Source organism: Zosterops lateralis (genome assembly GCF_965231275.1).
Source record: "Zosterops lateralis genome assembly, chromosome: 11".
Lineage (NCBI taxonomy): Eukaryota > Metazoa > Chordata > Aves > Passeriformes > Zosteropidae > Zosterops > Zosterops lateralis.
The window spans coordinates 5,449,808-5,470,929 of NC_139771.1; the positions used below are offsets into that span (position 1 = coordinate 5,449,808).

At 42.7% G+C, this 21,122-nt stretch overlaps 1 protein-coding gene across 1 annotated transcript in view; it reads left to right on the forward strand.

Annotated features, from left to right (window-relative positions):
- Positions 1–15,563: 15,563 nt before the first annotated feature.
- Positions 15,564–21,122, forward strand: part of ATP2B2 (ATPase plasma membrane Ca2+ transporting 2) — a 395,247-nt gene continuing 389,688 nt past the window's right edge. The window contains exon 1 of the mRNA XM_083869181.1: positions 15,564–15,609. The gene's annotated coding sequence lies outside the window, so the exon portion shown is untranslated. The remainder of the gene's footprint in view (positions 15,610–21,122) is intronic.

The window sequence follows — 21,122 nt, forward strand, 5'->3', positions numbered from 1 at the left end:
AATCCTCAGGCTTGGCTGAGCTAAACCAGCCAAGTTCTGTGACAGGATGGCAGCAGGACTGCTCCCTGTCAGTCCAGTCCCTGTCAGTGCTCAGGTGCCACCACTCTGAGCATGAGCCAGGCTGGCTCCAGCCCAGGGTCACCTCACTGCCTCCCCCAGGGTGAGCTACAACCGTCAGAGCTGCAGTTCTGTCCTGCCTGGGTGCAGGGAAAAGAAGTGACTGGGGGTGTCCTTCTGCAAGTAACTTCCAGAGAGAAGAATGGTTTTAAAGATGGAAAAATAAACAGGTTTCTCTTCATCCTGCAATGAGTTGAGTGGCAGCTGATCAACCTTTCAGCCCTTTTGCAGCTCAGAATCTTTCTGATTTCTGCCAGCAGCCGTGGAGTTCAGCATCATCATTACTGGTAAAGCACAAAGCAATTATTCAGTGTGTTAAATAATTTCTTGCTCTTTATCTGATTTCTTACAGGCTGGACTCTTGACACTGATTAAGCAGGTTGAAAATACACTGTCTGCAGCTGCATTACAAAAGGTGACCTGCAGAATAGCCTCAGACAGTTCCCTTTCACATCTTTTCTTCCCCAGCATGAGCAGCACAGCTCCCTCCACACACAGGAGCAGCTTTGCACTTGGAGCACAACTTTGCTGAGTTAATTTTACTCTTGCTGTGCTGTGACTGGTGGGGAACTGGGCTTGGAGGGAGGGACTGTCTTCAATTATCTAATGTTTTCCCCAGTTAAAATGTTTATGTAACAAATATAATTATAGCTTTTATGTAATTGGGGGGAGGGGGGGGGGGAAGGTTCCTATTTCAATATGTCTGGGTATCTCAGTTAATTTCCAATCTCCCTCTGTACAAAGTTCTAATTAGGAGGTCGCAAAGCTCCTCAGAAGACTTCTAAAGTTGCTCGTGTATGGAATTAAATTTTTTCCTAAAGATATTTAATTTTTATGACTTTCTTGAGAGTTCTGTAAACACTGTCCTAATTCTGCAATTTGTTCTAGTTGTCTTTAGTGTTCAAAACAGTGGAAACAGTTGAAATTTCACAAAGCAAAGTAATGTACAAGCAAAATGTACCCTGGCACTTAATATTTGCTGTGTTTGATCACGTATGACAGCTGGACAGCTGTGCAGAGGGTGCTGCCATGGAGTATCATTTGTGGTCTGCCTGAAGGACAAATATCCCTTAGTTTTCAAGTCAGCAGTTTTGCAGAAGTGGAGACTATCAAAATGTAGACCCAGGATGTGTGTTCTGTGATTAATGTGCTGGCAACCCCCAAAATCATGGGATCTTTGGGACTTCATTGCTCATGGATGTCGTGTGCCGGGCAGTGCAAGTGGGAGGAGATGAGGCAACGTGGAAAAATTGACATCTGAGACTGCAGGTCTTGCTGATGATACAGTCTAAACAAGGATGGAGGATCCTGAATATTCCTGAAGACAGTGTTTATAAGATGAAAAAGAAAAGTTGCTCCCTGTCAGCTGAATGAGCCAAACCCCAGGCTCAGGCTCTTGGAAACCAAGAGCTTTACAGCAAAGGGAGTTGCCACGGATTAGTAATTAAACAAGGACTAATAATTTTATCTCCTTGCCAAAGAACACAAGTACCAAAAAAAGCAAGTGCTGTGCTGCATAAACAGGATTGTCTGGAAGATGATGAAGTAATCTTTCCACTCAATTAGTGATAAGGCTCTTCCTGCAGCCCTGTGTCCAATTTCAGGAACCCTGAGATGAGAGAGATGTTGACAATTTGGAGAGAGGCCTGTGAGGAGAATCAGGAATAAGGTCTGGCAAAGATGTTTTGTGGGGAGAGATTGAAAGAGTTGGCATGTTTAGCCTGCAGGGAAGACTTAGGGTGAGATGTGATGAGTCTTCCAATAAATAAATACTAATTGCAAAGAGGATAGTAATGAACAGTTTTCAAGAGGCTTGGAGTGAATTGGGATGGGAATTTAGGCCACACATGAGGGGAAGCTGCCTAAGAATTAATCTGTCCCTAGGATGGGTGGCAAGTGACAGGATTTTTCTGAATCACTTTTAAAATTTGTCACTTTAGGAAACAATAGATTTGCAAAAAAACCCCCAAAAACAAACAAAAAAACCCCCCAACAAACAAACAAACAAACAAAAACCCCAACAACAACAACAACAACAAAAAACCCCAGAAAACCAAACTACCAAACTTGACAAATTTCGGCCTGTCATTAGCTCACCCTTGAAAATTACTGGATACAAAGAAAGAAACCAATTGTTAGTTCTGAAATGTGCTTTTGTTTGGATACCTACAATAATGTGTTGATCACATTGATGTCTGAACCCCTCTGTGGCACCCTGTGGCATCTTCATCAACTACTTCATCAGTACAAGCCAGATCCACAACTGGGTTTTGCTGGCAATATTTGGGATTCTGTCATTCACTTGGTGTTAAACACATCTAACATCTAAGTTAGACCAGCTCTGTAAGAGGAGTCAAAGTGACAGAAATAAAGACACAGAAAGGGGATTAAAACCCTAGAAAAACAAAGGTTGTATTTATTTTTCTATGAGATGACTACTTGCCCCAAAGGGCAGTGGAGAGGACAAACCCAAACTGGAACATTTACCTTATACTGCAAATCCCTGGACAACACTATTAGTCTGTGGACTTGGCAGAAGCTTACTCCCCCTCTTAATTCTGCAAATTAATTAGGAAGGTGTCTCATGTTCCCCTTTTTTTAATGGTCTTTGTAAAAAATGCCTTTCTCAGCTGCTTTGCCCTCCTCTCAGGGACATAAACTCACAGTTCAATACTAACAGAGGAGATGAGCTGGTAAACAGCCACAGGTGTTTCTATTTCCTCCACCTAAAATTAAATTAAGGAGAAATTGAGTATCTCTTTGAGGAAAAATGTCCCAAAGCAGCCATGTAAATGTGTCTGACACAAGCAGTGGTGTGGGAATGTAAGCACTGGTGCCATGGTACCAGCACATCTGTATTGACTTGTTCCAGGTCTATTGATGGGCAGCACTTGGATTCTTTTCTAACCTCTGTTTGCTGCTTGACTGCCTGAATTTTATAATACAGAGTTCTGAATCTCATTTTTACAGAAGGCCTTGAACCTCTTCCCCTCCATGGCTGAACCACTGCCCTGCAAACTGAGCTTTTGCTTTGGTGCCTTTTTGGGCTGCCTAAAACCAGAGGGCAGACAATCAAGGGAATAAAAAGCTGTTATTTTATTGAAGGGCCTTCAGAGACATTTAGGGCAGACAAAGCCCCCCAGGGGCTGCACCCAAAAATGGACAACAGCTCACAGGTTTCACACTTTGATCAGTTTGGTCCATTTGCACATTGGGGGTTCATCTTCCAATTCCAGCTCCAGGTAATGAAGTCATTGAGCCCAAGTTTGCTGCCCCCAAGTCACTTTTGTTCCCATCTCTGGGGCCTGAGGCAGTGAGGGGTCCTTGATTGCCAGGCCTGGAGAGGAATTGTTGTGTCTGCCCAGAATGGGGAAGCAGCAGCTCCCACTGTGTGTGTGGAGTTTAGAGCTCTACACTAAAGAACTGCAGAATTACAAATATATGAAATATATAAAAGCTCAAATCCTAAGGCATCAGCTTTTAGCACTTCTGTATATTAGCCAAAAAACACTGACTTATTTCAGGCTATACATATTCCAAAGATGCCTTCCTCTCCCCGAGGAAAACAGCAAAGAACCAGCAACATCCATCATTTTAAAAATGGAAAAACCTACAAAAAGGTCCTGCAAATAGAGGCTTAATGGTCTGTGTCCAAATCTCATTTTGCTGTCGCTACCATCAAATACAAGACACAAACGGCTCACTGGGAAGAACAAGAGCAGTCTCAGCCAAACTGAGCTGCACAAAATTGTCAAATATTTACTTTGACTTGGATTATTGTGTGAAACTCTGTTTTCAGCTGCTCTCTTGGTGGATGCACAGGCCTGTATGGGGTAGATTTGATAGACGTGCTAACCTGAGGTTGCACAGCACAGCCCTGAGGATCCCAAAGCATCACTCCCTGTTCTGTGTTCTTCTGGGCTGTTTAGCTGTGGTGGGAATGTTGTTCTTTGAGCTGCTTCTGGCACACTGGATTTTTATTCCAATTTCTTGTGTGTGGACTCCAGGGATTCTCACCCAAAGCTACATTTGCCAAGCAGGACCTGCCTGTGCTCACACAGAGTCACAAACGTTGTCACTGCTGCACGAGGGTCCAGCCTTAACACCTGCAGTAAAGCATCCCCCACCCCTGAGTGGGTATCACTGTATAAGGAAAGTTTCAGTTTATCTTTAGACATTTTAGGGAGTTTAAGTAGAAAGTTCTGTGCCCTTCTCACTGTAATTTTCTCAGTGCCAGGAGAGAAGCACCTGTTGGACCTTGTCACTGTTCTTCAAATCCCAAACCTCTCCCTATTGGCAGCAGGACAAATTGTGCCTCCTAAAATATTTAGAAGGGAGCACAAAGGAACTAAGGGGCTATTCAGAGTGTTTCTAGCAGGGTGTCAGAGGTTTCTTGGACACCTGTGCTCTGCTTTTCTTTTGTTTTCTGTAACATTTGTTATTTTTCATTTATTAAACAATTTACTTTACAAAACACCTCTGAAGAGCAGTCTGGCCAAGATTATTTTAAATCAATCTGTAAGGGCTGGACCCTGAGAGTTTGATACATTTAAATGTGGCTCATAACACTCTGGCCACGTTTTAAATTGTATCAAACACCTTTTTTGTTTTCTCCCCACCATCAGCGGCACACCTGGAACTTCTCAAGGCTGGTACTTATTTTACTTTGCTATTTGCCAGAAAGGCATTCTGCAGCTGACAGTTCAATAACGTGTATTTACAATTTTCAACATCCTTGAAGACCAGGGTCTTGGTCTGTCCCAGGGCAATTTCCACTTGCAGATTTCTTTTGTGATGTGCAGAGAAAAAGTTGATAAACTCATTAATTATATCACACATAAAGAGTGAAGTCATTGAGGGGGACAAATCCAAACCCAGGATTTCTTTTAAGGCAAAGAAATTCACTGATTATTTTGGAGGTTTGCATTTTTAGAAGTGAACACACGAGCTTGAAGCCTGTGAGACTTGTCCTGTTTTTCCTTAGCTCAGTAGCAGAGTGCAGGCTCTGGCTGCTGGGTCCTCCCAGAGCTGCCATTCAGAGCCTGAGTCCAAATTAATCTTTGTTAGATGATGTCAAAACAGCAACAGAGAAACTGACCCAGGAGTCAGTGGCAGCAGCAATATTCTTAAATATTTGCCATCACAACAGGAGAGGAAAGGGAAAAGGAATGAAGTGGTGGCAAAGTGAAAGATTTTCATGCAAGTGTATGTAATAAAGAGAAAGGGAAGATAAGGGCACCAAACAGAGAGTACATGGAGTCTCTTTATTGCAAGGTTGTCTCCGTAAGCTGCTGGTTTTTGAGGTATTAAGAGTTGCAGGAGGCCAAAGTAATTTACATGGGGCAATAATATCAAACAGGTTTTACACACCTTTGTAATAACATGCCTGAAGTATTGCCAGTTTAAAGCCTTTTCTTGCATGGAATAATCACTTTGAAAAAAATGTATTATTCTCCAGCAGTAAAACCATGGAAAAGCTGCAATGTGTTATATTAATTCAGACATGGCAAAAATAGAGAGCATGATACAAAGAGGTGCATTTGAGGGAATACATTTTTATAACTGTTGGTCAGATATACATAACCTAACCAGGAGTTTATCCTTTGGACATCAGGAGCTCTGTAATAATACAACACAACACAGGAATACACAAACAAAATGTACAAACAAACGTACAAACAAAAAGACTGAACATATGAGGAGACATTAAGTCAAGGAAAATTAACAGTTGCAAAAATTAAAAATATTTTTAAATCAGTGATTAAAGGTGAAGGACTTGAGAGCTGTGGTTACTGGTACATGTGCACTTGTCTGAGTGTCACGTAGGGTTTTCTGTTCCATAGTCTGTTTTAATAATGACTAAGAAAAATATAAGAATGACATTAAAAAATCACTTCCCACAGTTTACCTGTATTTGCCATATTGGGAGACAACCATCCAACATCCTTCATCCTCTCATTGTTTGCATAAATTTGTAAGGAAAACTTAAACCTGATCTGCTTCTGTGGTGAAACATTGTCCAAGAGTTCTCAGGAGAGCTCAATTACTGAAGTAAGTTTTTAATATCACAAATACAGTATTTTCTCAGGTACTGCTGAAGAAGAATGTGATTTTTTTTCAACCCCTTAAACTATTGCCTCTTTCACAATGGATAAACAGAAGCAACTCTTACCATGGTGTTCCCTGTGGGCATGGAGGGTTGGTTCATGCTGTGTCAGATCTTGCACTGTCGCCTTCTCCATTGCTACACGAGAACAGGGAATAAAGCAAGGAATAAAACATTCTCTTTTTGTGGTACTGCAAGGATGGGAGTTTGTTCTGTCCTTGGTATCTCTATTCACTCACTTTTTGCTTTGCCCCGTGGCTGCAAATGCCTAACATTAAAATGAGATGTAACAAATGCTGGAAAGGCAACGTGAGCTGGAGAACCCTCAGGTTTGTGTGCAAACCCTCAACCTGAAAAGGGTCAAAGGGTTGGGGTTTTCTTTCTCCTTCTTCACCTCTTTCCCTCCCAATTTGCTCAGCTATAAAATGCTGCAATATCTCACAGTCATTACGACAAAAATTGGTGCCTGGAAACCTTTGCAGAGTCTTTGTTCCCCCCTGTGCAGAGCAGGTTTGTTGAAGGCTGCAGCTTGGTGAGGAGCATCTGAATACAGGAGCACCACTTTGCCATGAGGAGAGAGAGTTTACTTGTCTTTGCACACTTTAAAGTTGAGTTATTTCCTATAAATACACTGCACATAGTGAGGATTTAGGCATGAAACAGTCTGTACTAGTGGTTTAAGAACCAATTCTGTATTTTTCATACACTTGAAATACTTGCCAGGCTAATCTTGGAGTGCCTGTTCAGGCTTAGCAAGGTCAAATAAGTTCTTTGTGCAATCACACAAGTAAGTTGTATTTAACTTTTCATTAACTTTTCAGTGTGCTAAAAAACATGCATAATTCATTTCCCTGCTGTTTTTATGTAGCCATATGATAAATGAAAAGGAGAGGGGGGAAAAGATGAGAGACTGTGAAGCTTTGTCATGTGTGCCAGCACTGGGAAACAACTAGCCCTGGCAACTCAGATCCCAGTAAGTTGCATAATTAAAGGAATATTAAGCTGTACTAAGTACATCTACCCCAACACCCCCTTAGAACTGGAATAATTCCTGCTTTGGTGGGGACTCTGATTTATATATATCAGTGCAGCCCATTAAAATAACTAATGTGTGTATGTCATCTGTGAGAAGTTTGAAGGAGTAGATTAAGACTTCTTGTTGGTTTTTTGTGGATTTATTTGTTTATTTGTTTGTTTTTCCCAGGCTATGGAAGGTGTTTTGGGTTTTTTTTTTTTCCTGATGTGGGTTTACTCTTGTATAATAAAACAACCTTTTAAAAAATATCTTCACACCTGGGTTTGCTTTGCTTGATTAAAAATAATTGAATATACCCTTAAGCCTGTCCTCTATGCTTATAGGCAGTTTTCAGGATGGTTGTAACCTCTGGGCAGGTGCTGCTCTGCACTCTGTGACTTAAATGGTGCTGCATTTAAACCTTGAATATTTGCCTTAGTGCAGAAATTCCTGGATTTTCTTTACTGAAACTCCCCTAACACTGACTCAAATGTGTATTTTCAATTTCACCAATTGCTAGAGACTAAATGCAGACACGACTAATGAGCGTTGGTTTAACCAAGAAATAAACCAGAGACAGGAGAGAACTGAGAGAGAAAACAGAGATAACTTAATTTCCAGGACCAAGGCCTGGCTGCCTCCTTCCGCTGAGAACAGCACAGTCCATCTTTGGGACCTCCCTGTGCAAAGGACTCCTTCCTTCCTCACAGAGAAAGAAAGGAAAAAGTCTGGAGTGACCAGAGCTGCTGGGGAGACAGTGATGCTGCTTATCCCAACCTGCTCATTCCAGGCAAAAACAAATTATGGAGCTGCAAAGGGGAGGATTTCTGAAAGACCCAGGGAGTTTTTAGTCTGAGCAGTGATCCCAGAACTGTCCTGGCAAGTCATGGCAGGACTGGCAGCCCACCCACCACGAGCTTTTCAAGTGTTGTTCCAGCTTTTGTTTCCCAGCACATCCCAGTTCACTGCTGCTGCTGAGATCCAGCCTTTCTGTGCAGAACTAGGACAGCTGCCTGTGTGAGGAACATTTGTGCTTCCCACATTCAGGAAAGATGGATCATTAGACTTTTTTAAAACAAAATTCTTCTGTTCAATCAAAAGTTGTTTACTTTGGTGAGAGTCTTAAATTGCAACCTGATCTATAGAAGTGATATTTGCCTCGTTAAGAAGTGTTTGTGAGTGAGGACAGAGTGTGCACCAGCCTGGGAGCAGGAGCAGCCCAGCAGGACAGGACCATCTGCAGAGAAGGCTCTGAACCATTCAGATCCCATTGTAAGAGAATAACACTTCTCCCAAGAACTCTTTTGTTTGGGATTTCACTTACATATAACAAAAAGTTTAAACCATCTCTAATAGGTCATTAAATCTTAAAACTTCAGGGGCTGCGGGAATTTATTTGTACAATGCTTTGGCATTCTGTGTCACACGCTATTCCCAAGGTGATTTTAATCCAACTGTCACTGGGAAACACTAAAGATAAGGGAGTGTTTTCAAGATCAGTAAGTGCAGAAACTCAGACCACTCCAGAAAAGCATTTTAAAATAAAATTAATCGAGTGTTTATCCATAGTTTTAAATTAAAAGTTGTGTAGACAGTTTTACACAGAGAAAAAACTGTGACTGGGATGCACTTTGTCAGCTTATTGTTGTTGGCAAAATTCAGGTATAAAGCTTTAAATGATAATTTCAATACTTACAGAAATAAGAAAGAATTTATTGGCTGAGGAAAAAAAGCAAGTAGTTTTTAACTGTGTGTAGTTTTTTGTCTAAAAGTTCTAGATCAATATAAATCAATATGTTCCTGAAATGCTGTAAGAATACAGAAGGTTGAATGAAAAATAAGAAAAGATTTGTAATTCACCCATCTGCAATGTAATCCACATGCACCTTTTTGCCTTTCTGCTATTTGCACTCATCACTATAATATATGCCCAGGATAATTAGACAGATATATGGATTTAATTGTAAAACAATATCAGAGGTTAATTCTTAATTAATTCTTAAGTGCATAATTTAGGTGTGTAGGCACCTTAAAATCTCTCTCTAGATAATGGAGAGGTGGAAGTGGGGATACTGAAGGCTCTGAGGAGATCTGGAATTGGAATCTTGGGTGTGCTTATTCCTCTTTTCATTGTTTTATGTCTGAGAGTATGTGTAACTATAACTACAACTATATATATATAAATATATTTAAAAATATATATTTATGGTATTTTCAGAGCTGAAGGGTGCAGGTGAGGTCACACAAATGCCAGGTCTGCACCTGCTGAGCCAGGAAGGGTCTCAGTGCTGCTGTTTGACACCAGTTAAACCTCAGCAACCCCTGGGACAGCTCAGCCCATCAGGGCTCAGGTAATTGTGGGATTAATTAGGGAGTGCTGGGTAATTGTAGGATTAATTTGGGAGTGTTTTGCTGGGAGGTGCCCGAGGCTAACAGGAATGCCCCTGTTCATGTCACCTCAGGGCTCACTTGTGCTTGTGAGCAGAGCCAAGGTGATTATTTATAGAGTGCACTGAGAAATAAGCACTGGCTTCATTTGCAGGAGTTTTGGCCAGAATCTGGAACAGTGAAAAATCAGATTTCACTGTTGATAAATGGCAGAGCAGCCTAACAGCATTGTTAACTTCCTTTTGCAGTGACATGGGTCTCCTGAGTGCATCCAAGGGCTTCCTGATTGTTTTTTCTGGCATCTGTGACTTAAAGCAATCACTTAAAATGCATGTTGGCAGATTTGCCTTGCCCTGCTGCTGGTGTTAATTAAGACTTGAAGTATGAAAGGTGAGTGGGCTTCCTAAAAAAATAGCAGCATTGTAATTTACAGCCTTCAGTCCAAAAAAGATACTGTAAAATGTTATTCTCAAAGCAAGTGATTTATTCTTACTGAAACAGCGACAAGTTAAATCTGGGATTTATAAAATGACAACTGGGACCATGTCTAGGTTTGGTTTGCCTTGCTAAATTCACTTTATCTGCAGCATGAATTACATGTTATTGATAAATATTTTCTTTTAGGTATTTTTGTGTAGTATTTTTTTCTGGGAATTTCTGCTGCAACCATTGATGACAACCAGTATTTAAATCAATTATTCTGCTTCCCCTTGGGAGGCTGCTGTAGAAAGCAAGGACTGACTTTTAAATTTATAGGAATGTTGAGACAAGTTTGCCAATACTCAGCTGATTTTCCAGTACTGACCTTTAGCTGCTGCTTTATTTTCACTTTTTTTAAAAATTTGATTTTACTCTTGTTTCTGAAAGGCTCTGTGTCCCATGTCCAAAGGTTTAATGCTCTGCCACATTCAGGATCTTTGGAACTGGCACTGATTTTGCAAACTGGTGCCTACTTCAATTTATCAGGATTTTTCTTGGAAAACAAAGTAGACAAAATAGTTGAAAAATCAAAAGCAGAGGAACATGCCTGAGATTATTTGTGTTTATGATACAACTTGAAGTTGTCTTTTCTTAAGTCACAGTGCTGTGACTTAACATTTGGTAATTCACCATCTTTTGATTCTCTGAGTGTGTTCAGAGTTTTTAATCCAACACTGGGTCCACTTGAGCATTTTCCCTCATGTACTTCCTTGTTAATAAATAAAAAACCAAACCAAAATATCTAAGTTGGTCTGAAAGCAATGTCATCCTTACTAAAGCTTTCACTTTTGCCAATTTCTCACTATAATCTGTGGTATATAAAATTTGGGGTTTTTTTAAAGCAGTCTTGCTGCATAATTTAAGAGGATTGTCTTGGTGCGTTGCAAAAAGATTTGGATATTGCAAAAAGCTCTTTTGCACAATATACCCTGTGTATATAAAAGAACTGTGTGACTGCTAAGGAGTTCAGGGGTCAAGAAAGTTATTCTGCCCCCTTTTATATACATATAATTAGCAGATTGTGGCAAACCAAGTCAGATTATGCATCTGGCAAAACTAACTTGTGGCCCTTTCAGAAAATATATAATTGTAATATTATGTTCTCTCTATTCACTATATTCTTCTGATTTTTTTGTTGCAGTGGCTCCTGGTTGACTGGTAGGGGTCTTTAATTTAATTTTTAATTTTTTTTTTAGAATAAAGGTGTTGTGGACACCCCCATCCATTGAGTTCTAAATGTGGGAGAAAATGAACTTTTTTGCTTTTCCTGACAAAGTGCTTTTGGTTGCAAGATCATCAACTTTATGTCACGTTTAACAAATTACAGCTTGAGAATTGTTTCTGCTGGGGAAGCACCAGGTTTGTTTTGATATTTTTTAGAATTGGTAGAGAAATCAATTGGTAACTTTTAGTCACTCTTATTTCTAGCCAGGGTCAGCAGTACCAACAGCAAGGGAACTTCGTGTCTCACCTGTAGAATTGCTGGATATCAGGTGGAAGTGGAAGTCCCTCCACTTTTAGTGTGGCTGAAGCTGGGCCACAGCAAGGTCATTTCATGTAAGTGCAAACAAAATGTGCCCTTTGCACTTGGCTTTTTTTGCTTTGGTACTGAATTAGAACAGCAAAATGATGGTTCCAGAATATCCCAATATACCTAATAATCCTCTGGCCAACCTGTATTTTTTCAAAACAAAGCAGAGGGCGGGTGTTTGTTATCTTCTCCTGTAGTGCAAATGACGCCAAAACATTAAATGCAAAATTCAATTTCCTCATGCTGGTTGCTATAAGACATCATGGCAGCATCACAAAGTGTTTTACTGGCACAGCCTTTGTCTGGCATTATTTTTGCTCTTAAAACCAGCAGATATTTAGGGCTGGTTGGCTTTTCAGTGGCAGGCTGGTGTGAGGGTGTGAAATTACTGCAGGAGATCTCACTGCTGATTCACAGGGATACATTTTATGCTCTTATCAGATGCTGGACTTGTGCCACAGTTTGGTGGCATTTGATACCATGGGAGTTTTTTTCCTCAATAGAAGCTACAGCTGGGTCTGAACATTCTGGTAATGAAATGTCCCAATTTGTTAGAAAAGAGTTGGACTTGGTGGCTGGGAGTCCAGTGTGGGCACCCCAAAAGTCCTCCCTGCTGCTCGTGTTTCACGCAGCCCTGTCGTGTTGGGGAACCACTCCTGGTACCAGCTCTGTGCCTGAGGCATGAGACAGCCTTTAGGATTGCACTTTGCTCTCTTGATCCACCAACTCTGCTGCGTTTTTGGCAGATTAAGTATTCTTCACTTTCATTCTCAGTGTGGCTGCTTGGCACCAACAGGGGCTCCAAGATAAACCCTCCATGTGCAAAAGGGCTCACGGGATGGAAGACGTGACATCAAGACATCATAGTTGTGTCCTTTCACACACACATCTGTTTTTGGAAATTTCCTAAAGGAGGCTAAAATACAAATTCTGTTCCATTCTAATGTAATTCAGCCAAAATCCCAGTAGCTGAACTGGCATCCATTATCACTTTTTCCCTGAAATTTCCTTGAAAATCCTCTCCTGTTTTGTTAGTGTGGAATTAAGCTCCAGGTTGTGAAAATTGTGTGGAGCTAAAACCTGAGAAGAACTGCGTGAGCAGGATAAGTCACTATTGGGTTATTCAAACTTGAGGCAAGCACAATGCCAGAGTTTAGTGATTACATGATCTCTGCTCCTTTACATCCTTTAGATGCCCCCCACTATGGACATATTCCCCCCTTAACCAGAAAATGAGGAAGAATTTAAAGGAATCTCTAAACATCACCTTAGTGAGAGGAGGTGCAATGAATTTAGGGAAGAACATAACACAAATGATCCTAACCTCTAAAACATAATAGGAAGTGTTAAATTTAGTCATTAGTTGATGTTGTTACTGTTAACATCACACTTTTAAGTATTTTTAAAACCTGTATGCAAGAGGTTGAGTTCTTAGAAATGCTCTAGTAAACAGAAAGATGTGCTGAGACCCATCATGTACTCTGCAAAAATATGGGGAGAGCTTCTAAAGTTGGCAGAAATGTATGAATTCTACTTCACTGTCTGCATGGGGAGAGATTTTCCTAGGCAGAAGATCTTAAAATGAAGAAATCTGCTCTGTCATTTATTGCTTATCACAAGTGATAAACAGCCAGACACTTCTGCTATTTCACCATGATTGACAAAATCAGTTGTAGGGGCTAAACATCTGAAGATGGAGAGGAAGCAAGGAAAGCAATAATTTGTTTGTGCTGCTGTGGTGTTATTAGTTCCAGCTGCAGTTCCTGACCTACTGAGGATGTTCTGATGTGGGGAATCCCACGACTGAGGCTGTCCTGTGTGAGATTTAAACCCAGAGCTCTGCACTGTCAGCCTGGCTGTTTAACAGGTGTAGCTGTGTGCAGAATTCGGGATTTCTGTGAAAACAGTCTGGAGGATGTAAATTTTTTTTTTTTTTTTTTTTTGTGCAGCACAGAATTACCAGTGAAATGAATTGGCAGGCAGCTAGTAAGGATGCACATCTAATGCTTTTCAAATGGCACTCCAATCATCTGCTGTAAATGATTAATAAGCACAAGCTGAAAATAGCACCGCATTTACCTAATGTTTGCGTGATTATTTTTGTAAACATTTAATTCAGGCTTTCTCTGCCGTTTTTCTAAGCATTGTCAAAACAAAAAAATGCTGCTATTTTTGATTAGTTTTTGTCAGTTGGTTTGATCTTCCTCATGACCCAGGGAAATGTAGCAGGGGAATGCACTCTTGTTCACTCTCACTTGACAGTAAGCATGTGGTTTGAGATCAAATGAGAAAACCAATCTAGATAGTTGCAGAATACTCACAGGTTTCTGATTTTCTTCCAAAGCTGGTAACTGAACTTGGTGAGACCTGCAAGTCTGGATTTTGTTAACAGGCTTGTCTGAAAGCTCTACAAAAACACTGTCACATCTTCTCCTGGGTTTCAATAAGTTAGAAATAGTTTTAAAAGATGTGGAGGGATTTGTACTTTCGTGTTGGCTGTCCTACTTTTTCCTTTAGTCCTTGCTGAGATAAGGTTAAAACTGGAATTTAAATGGTGTTAAGGAAGAAGCCAAGATAGCAATCAGAATATAATTAACAGTGTATCATCTGTCAAACAACCCGGGCTGGGCAGTGCTGCTATTCACCAATAGAAAGTGGTGGAATACTTCCAGTTTTCCAAGTAAAACGCTGGAGTTGTTTGCTGTAGCAGTCTCCAGGTGTTGTGTGATGTGTTTGCATCCTTTACACCACACAACCCCCCACCCCACCCACCAAATACACTTTTCTGCTCTTCAAAATCCCCTGTCTCCATTCAGCTTTGGAGACATTTGGTAACTGGTTTTAACTCTCAGGGTGAAGAGATTGTATGGCACGAGAGAACTGTTATGAAATCTAACTTAAGCCTATGTGTAAAACTGTATGTGTTGGTTAAATACTCAGCATTAACCACTCTGGCAACATTTCAGAGATGCCATCCTCTGTGAGAACAAGAGTAGTGTCTTCAAACCCAACTCATGGGGTGGGGTTTTATTACTGATTTTCTAAGTCTGGAATGCTGTTGCTCAGTCTGTGCAGCACACATTATTACCTGTGTATCATAATTCCATTTTTTGTCCTTCCCCAGGTGCTGCGTCCCGGGGCGGGACCCTCCATCCCTCAGAATCCGCGTCGAGGCTTTTCCCATGGAGATTTCTGCACAATTCTGGCAGAAACTGGAGAGTGTTAAGGGAGAAAAAAAGAGAAAAACAAACAAACAAAAAAAACCCAAACCAAACCAAAACAAACAACAAAAAAACCCCAACCAAACCAAACCAGAAAACAAAACAAAACAAAAAAAAAAAAAAAAAAAAAAAAAAAAACCCACACAAAAAAAAACACACACACACAAAAAAAAAAAAAAAAAAAAAAAAAAAAAAAAAAAAAAAAAGAGAAAAAAGGAAAATAATAATAATTTTAAAATAAGGCAAAAGAAAGGTGGTGGTGGTTGAACATTTGGTGCTGAACACACGCGGGCAAAGCGCCCCAGAGCCGCGCTCAGCTGCGCGGAGCCTCCGCACGGTTCGGGCCCCGCCGCGGGTCCCCCGAGCCCTCCGCGGGTCCGCGCACCTGAGGGAGCCCCGAGGAGCCCCGAGGAGCCCCGGAGAGCCCTGAGGAGCTCGGGGGAGTCCTGAGGGAGCCCCGAGGAGCCCCGGGGAGGCGCGCGGAGCAGAGCCCCCGGGGGCGCGGCGCAGCCTGTCCCCGCTGAGGGGAGCCCCAGCCCCGCCCGGGGAGCTGGGCTCGGCTCCGGCACCTCGCGGGGAGGGGAGAGGCGCTGCCCGCCCCCCCCGGGGCTTCCCCGCTCAGTCTGACGAGCCGCCGCCTCCCGGCAGCGCAGCGGCCCCGGCGCAGGAGGAGGCGCCGAGCGCGGCCCCAGTCCCCGGGCGCTGCCGCGGGCGAGGGGACAGCGGCGGCCCCGCTCCGCTCCCGGCACAGGTAGGAGCCGCAGCGGCCGCCCCGGGGCTGCCCCGCGCCGCGGTGACCTTGAGGGGGCGGCGGGGGCGGGAGCGCGGCCGGGCCGGGGCCGAGCGGGAACAGCGGGATGCGGGCGGAGGATGCGCCCGGCGCCGGGAGGGATGGAGGGATGGAGGGAGGGATGGAGGGATGGATGGAGGGATGGATGGAGGGATGGATGGAGGCGGCTCCGCGGGGCCGCGCTGCTGCGGGAAGCCCCTGCCCTCGGCCCGGGGGGCTCTCGGAGACCGAGCGGGGCGGGGGGCGGCGGGGGAGCCCCTCTGCCCGCCCGAGGCACCGCCCGGCGGGAGCCCCCGCGGCCCCGGCTCCGGGAGGTGACGCTCCTGCTGCAAATATTAATTGGAGAGAGCGGTGAGGGGGTTGTTGCCCCAGCCCCGCTCCCTCGGGGGGCTGAGGGGAGGAGAAGCCCCCCCGCCCCCGCCGTGTCCCCGGTGAGCGCTGCTGCGCCCGGGCCGGGGCTTGGGGGTTTTTTTTCTTCTTTTCCACGGGGGGGATTGAAACGTTTTACAAGCGGTAGTTTCCAAAGGCTCGCAGTACTCCAGCGGAGCGTTCGGAGCGCCCCAAAGCCCGAGGAGAATGCGGCGGGAGGTAACTTTGCCCGGGTCACACGGTGCCCGCCGGGGTGGCCGCTCCAGTCCCACCTGGGCGCGGATGTCGCCAAGATGCGCTTTCCTGCCGGCACTGAATAATGGGTTCTCCTCCTAAAATCTTGATCTGGAGACCGTACTGGAAACGTGAAAGGAGGGGTATTCTCTTCCCTTCTGTATCTTTGAAAGGCCTCCTGTAATGTAGGTGGTGAAAACCTCTCGTTTGCTGAATTAAACTGTCCAAAAGTTTACTTCTTCCTGTGTATTTCTTGCCGTTTCTTTTTGCTTGTGGTCTTTTTTTCCATCCTACAGTGCAGTTTTATCACGTTACACCAACCTGATTCTGTGCTAATACTTCCTTTACTTTTAAATTAAAACGTATTTTGTAGTAAAGTGCCATTTGAGAAGCATGGGTACCAAGATAAGGAGCTGGGAAGATTGGCAAGCTGAAAGCAATGGCGTAGAGTAGGGCTTAACTGCTCCCAAAATAAGCTAAAATGTGAGTTTTTAAACAGTGTGAAAGTTGACAGTGTGGTAACTCAACTCCCAGACAGTAAAAGGGAATGTTTTAAGGAATGCCGTGTGTGGCTGTAGGTGCTGCAAGCCCCGAGTTACGTAAGCAGTGGCTGCTCTGAGCAGGGCTGCACACACACTGCCTGTTCTCACAGCACTTGGTTTCTGATCCTGTCCCCTCGCCTACACGGGGCTAATCTTCGGGTGCTGACTCAAACAGGATTCAGCATTTTCATGATTTTCCTGTGGAGAAGTGGTTTGTCTGTGGTATCTTGCTAAGAAACCAGCTCAGTATTCTCTGCAGTGACTTCACTATCCAATGTTAAGCTCTGTTTTCAAAGTGAACGTTGCTGCAAGCTCTTCCTAAAGCAAAAGAATGTGGATTAAATGTTCAGTTTAGTGTCAATATTAACATAGTCACTTTAACACTTAATGGAATGAATGCAGAGTATTCTGTTACCTTGAATTCCTATTTGATACCATTACCAGCACTGTCCTTTGCTTACATGCTGTAAATCCAGGACCACAACCTCCTATCCAGGCTATTGAATGGGATATTGATCCAAATGTCTGGCATGTCTCTCTATCCCAACCATGTCTTTTAACCATTCAATTGTCTATTTCCTGATTATGCTAAGCACCTTTATATTGGTTTTGACAAGCTCCATGGGGAGATTACAGGAATATTTATTTGGTGTCCTGTGGTGCTGTCACCTCAATGGGTTTGATTTGGAGGGGTGCAGGGAGGAGACTGAATAGAGCACTATCATAGCCAGTGGGTGTTGCAGCAACCCTCTTATTAGAGGGTAAAAATGAGCTGAGGCACAGACTTCTTGTTAAATACAACATAAAAAGGGTCCTGGTTTATTCCTCTTCACAGCTTAGTCATCTTAACTCGAACTATTCACTGACTCTGGCTGCAGCAAACTCCTGCTGTAGGTTTTCCTTGCAGTCTCTGACTGCGGGGATCAGTTTGCAGACTGTGACTGCAGGCTTTTACCTAGCTAGACTGTGACTGCAGGTTCCAACAACAGACTCTGACTGGAGCCCCAGACTGAGCTCACAGCAGTCATTTTCTCTCCCCAGGATCTTTCTGCAGCACGATTCTTTCCTTCACCCTCCTCAACGTTCCTCCTCCATGACGATGCTCCCCTCAGCAGCTCACCCCCTCTTCTATCTCACTCATCCTTATTGGGTACAGCTGTTACTCATCAGGGGTGGGGCTGTATTGGTTAATTAACACAGCTGTTAGTTATCAGGGGCAAGGTCACCTGTATTCCCTTCTCCTGCAAGTGGGTTTGGTTTGGTTTCCCCAAAAAAGTGTTTGGTGTTATTGGAGATGCCTCAGGGTTCCTCTCCTGGTCTTTGGGACTGTGTCCATGTCATGTATCGGGCACCACAGGACACCTCTGACAGTGTTTGCTGCCTTTTTGGAGCTGGCTCAGTCGAACCTGGTGCATTTGTCTGGCTCCTTATCCTTGGTTATCCAAGAATAAAACACCTCAGGTCATTTCCCACTTCAGGGGTAGAAACTTCAGTGACGTGACTGGAAGGTTGGACTGTTTGACTGAATATTGATAATCCTCTAAGTGCTTGGAGCTCATCTGCATCAACAAAACCTGCATATTCTGCTTATTGCATGCAGCCTAAAGTATAGCAAGTGAGGTTAAAAAGAAAATTTTGATACTCAAAACACCCTAAAAATTGTGTTGTAGCTTAAGAATAGGTCAGGACTGCAGTTGGGAAAGAGTCACCTGCATTGACTGTGAGGAAAAACCAGAATAATTGTACAAGAGAGAAGTGATTGTTTTAGTGGCAATCTGATGGGAGATGATAGCAGAGGAGATAATTTGGAACAGAGCGAATGTTTACATTTAAACAAAATTGTGTGACTGCTGAAATCTTTTAAAACAAACATCTGAACAATGTTCAAACTTCTGGTGAAGCTTATCCTTGGAATGTGTGTGTCACACATAAGAATTCTGTTTCCAAACAGCTTTATACTTAATGTACACTGTGCAGTAAATGGCTGCAATTTGAAAAGTTCAGAGTGGAACTTTAGTGGTCCTTTGAAAGAAAAAGTTAATAGAAAGTAAGACAAATAGAAATGTAGATTATTTTATGAATAGAAGTGGCAAATGCAAAAGGATATATAGTTACAATTATCAGAAAAGAAAAATATAAAATATTTGAGAAAGGAAAAGCAAGAATGAACAAGAAATATTTGCGTGTAATAGGATGACAGAGGTGACAGCAGTGAATGTCACAGTGGCTGGGATCCAGGTTGGTCTCAGTATATTCATGCAACAGAATTATCAGTAAAATCAGAACAGCTTATTTATTGACAAGCCTACTTTGAAAAAAGTCTCATCTTCATAAAAGGAGTTATTTAGTAGTGAAATATTTCAGGCCTCTATTTTATGGGTGTGACCAATTTTTCACATCTCTGTGATCTAAACCAACATTTCCTAAGGGGTGTGTAAATGCCATGTTGCTGATGACCCCATATCCTTCATCAGGGGCTTGTATCTAAGGGTCATTATGTAAAAGGCCGTATTTTCACCTATTTTGAAAGTTATGCTCAGAATTCTTGAATATTTTGTAATATCTAAATAAAATAACTGGTGCACTGCAGGTATGCCTTCCATGCACTGGAATGTAAACCAAAAAAAGCTTTAAATATTTCTAGGAGGCAGAGGTTGCTGCATCTTTAATTAGTGCAGTAGGAAGCGTGTTCTGGAGGGTTCACTGCACACCTTTAATTGTGCAGAAAAGGCATTTCTGCAGAGCCTGCTCAGGTCAGTGCCCTCAGAGCCTCAAGAGAAATCAATTCTCTTGTGGATGCTCATTTATCTGCTCCCAGCCTTTCTCTCCTCTGATGCAAAGGCTTCCACTGCTGGTGGGTTTTACAGTCTCTCCATCACCCCTATCCCTGTTCCCATCCCAAGAACTGCTCAGCTTCCCGAGGTGGTCACGTTAGGAGTGCCAAAGGCTTGGGAAGGAAACACTGGGGTGCAAGAGCTGAACCTCCGTGAGAGAGCAGGAACAGTAGGGCTGGGTGTGGGGTTGTCCAGCTGCCATAAGACAGGAACCTCTGCTGGCACAGTGAGTTTATTCCCTGCATGCTGGGATGCCTTTAAAAAGCCACAGCTGGGGGGGGTTTCAGAACCAGACCTGCCTAATTCCATGGGTGCTGCCTGCAGGTAGCAGTGGGGTTATGTGTACACTGTATGTGAACACAGAGCCTGTTACAGGGGCTGGCATGTCCATCAAGGATTGATATTAATTGTTGAAGGGATTTCGAGCTGCAAGACTGAATCACATTTCCCTTTCACACTCCACAGCAGAGTGACCTTGGATGCACATTTCAAGTTTTGGAAACCTTTTGTGCATTGTGAAGCCAGAATAATGCAGCTGTCTCCATTCAGTGTTTCTATTTCTAAGATGGATAAATCATTAATTCCACACTGTTTGGGGAATAACCTTTAGCCTGATTTATTTATTAACAAGGCTCAAATAACTTGTATTGAACTTATGAAAATTATGCCTGCTCTAAAGTCATTCATCAGGGATGAAGATTGCTCAAAGATATTGCAGCTGCTGTCCACTCCAGATGCATCTCTTCATGAAATGCTTTAGGATTCGGGAGTTTTCTGGTGAACAGGATTTCTCTTGATGGTTTATCAGTAAACCTTAATGCCCAGCACATTCCTTTTGTTATCTCATTATGGGCAGGAGATTCCAAGCCTCTGGATAGCTTTCCTGTGCAGAAAAAAGTCACCTTGAAAGTATTTGCTGATCCTATATTTTCTGTCCTGCTTATTGAACAGCCATTCTTCATTAGGGGAAGTTATTCCCACTGATGGGAAATCTCCCATCCTGGAAGGTGTGATGGCATTCAGCACAGCAGACAAAATAGGGCCATATTTTAGATGATCCAGCATTCCATTTTTTGTGATTCAAGTAATTTCTTGGTATTTTAAACCTTTTTGCTGTTATTTTTTGAAGAGGTTAATACTGTTTAAGAGGATTGAAATAATAGGAATTTTGTTTTCAGGGAATATCCTCTGTAACCCATACTGAAAACTTCCAATAGGTTGATGGGTTCCTAGAAAGTATTCCAATAGGCATTTCAGAATATTTTAAAGTAGAAGTATGCATGAGGAGATTTATGATAATTGAGCAGAAAAAATTCTTTTCTATCATCAGATGTCTTTGCAATTGCTGAGGCTTAAAGTAATTACTCTTGAAGAATTAACATCTACATTCTTTGCCATCAGAGGAAATGGATGTGTGCATTTTTAGGTGCTGGTCTGCAGTTACAGGAAAAGCAAAATGGGAGCTTTGAGATGAAATTTCATTATTTAAAACTAA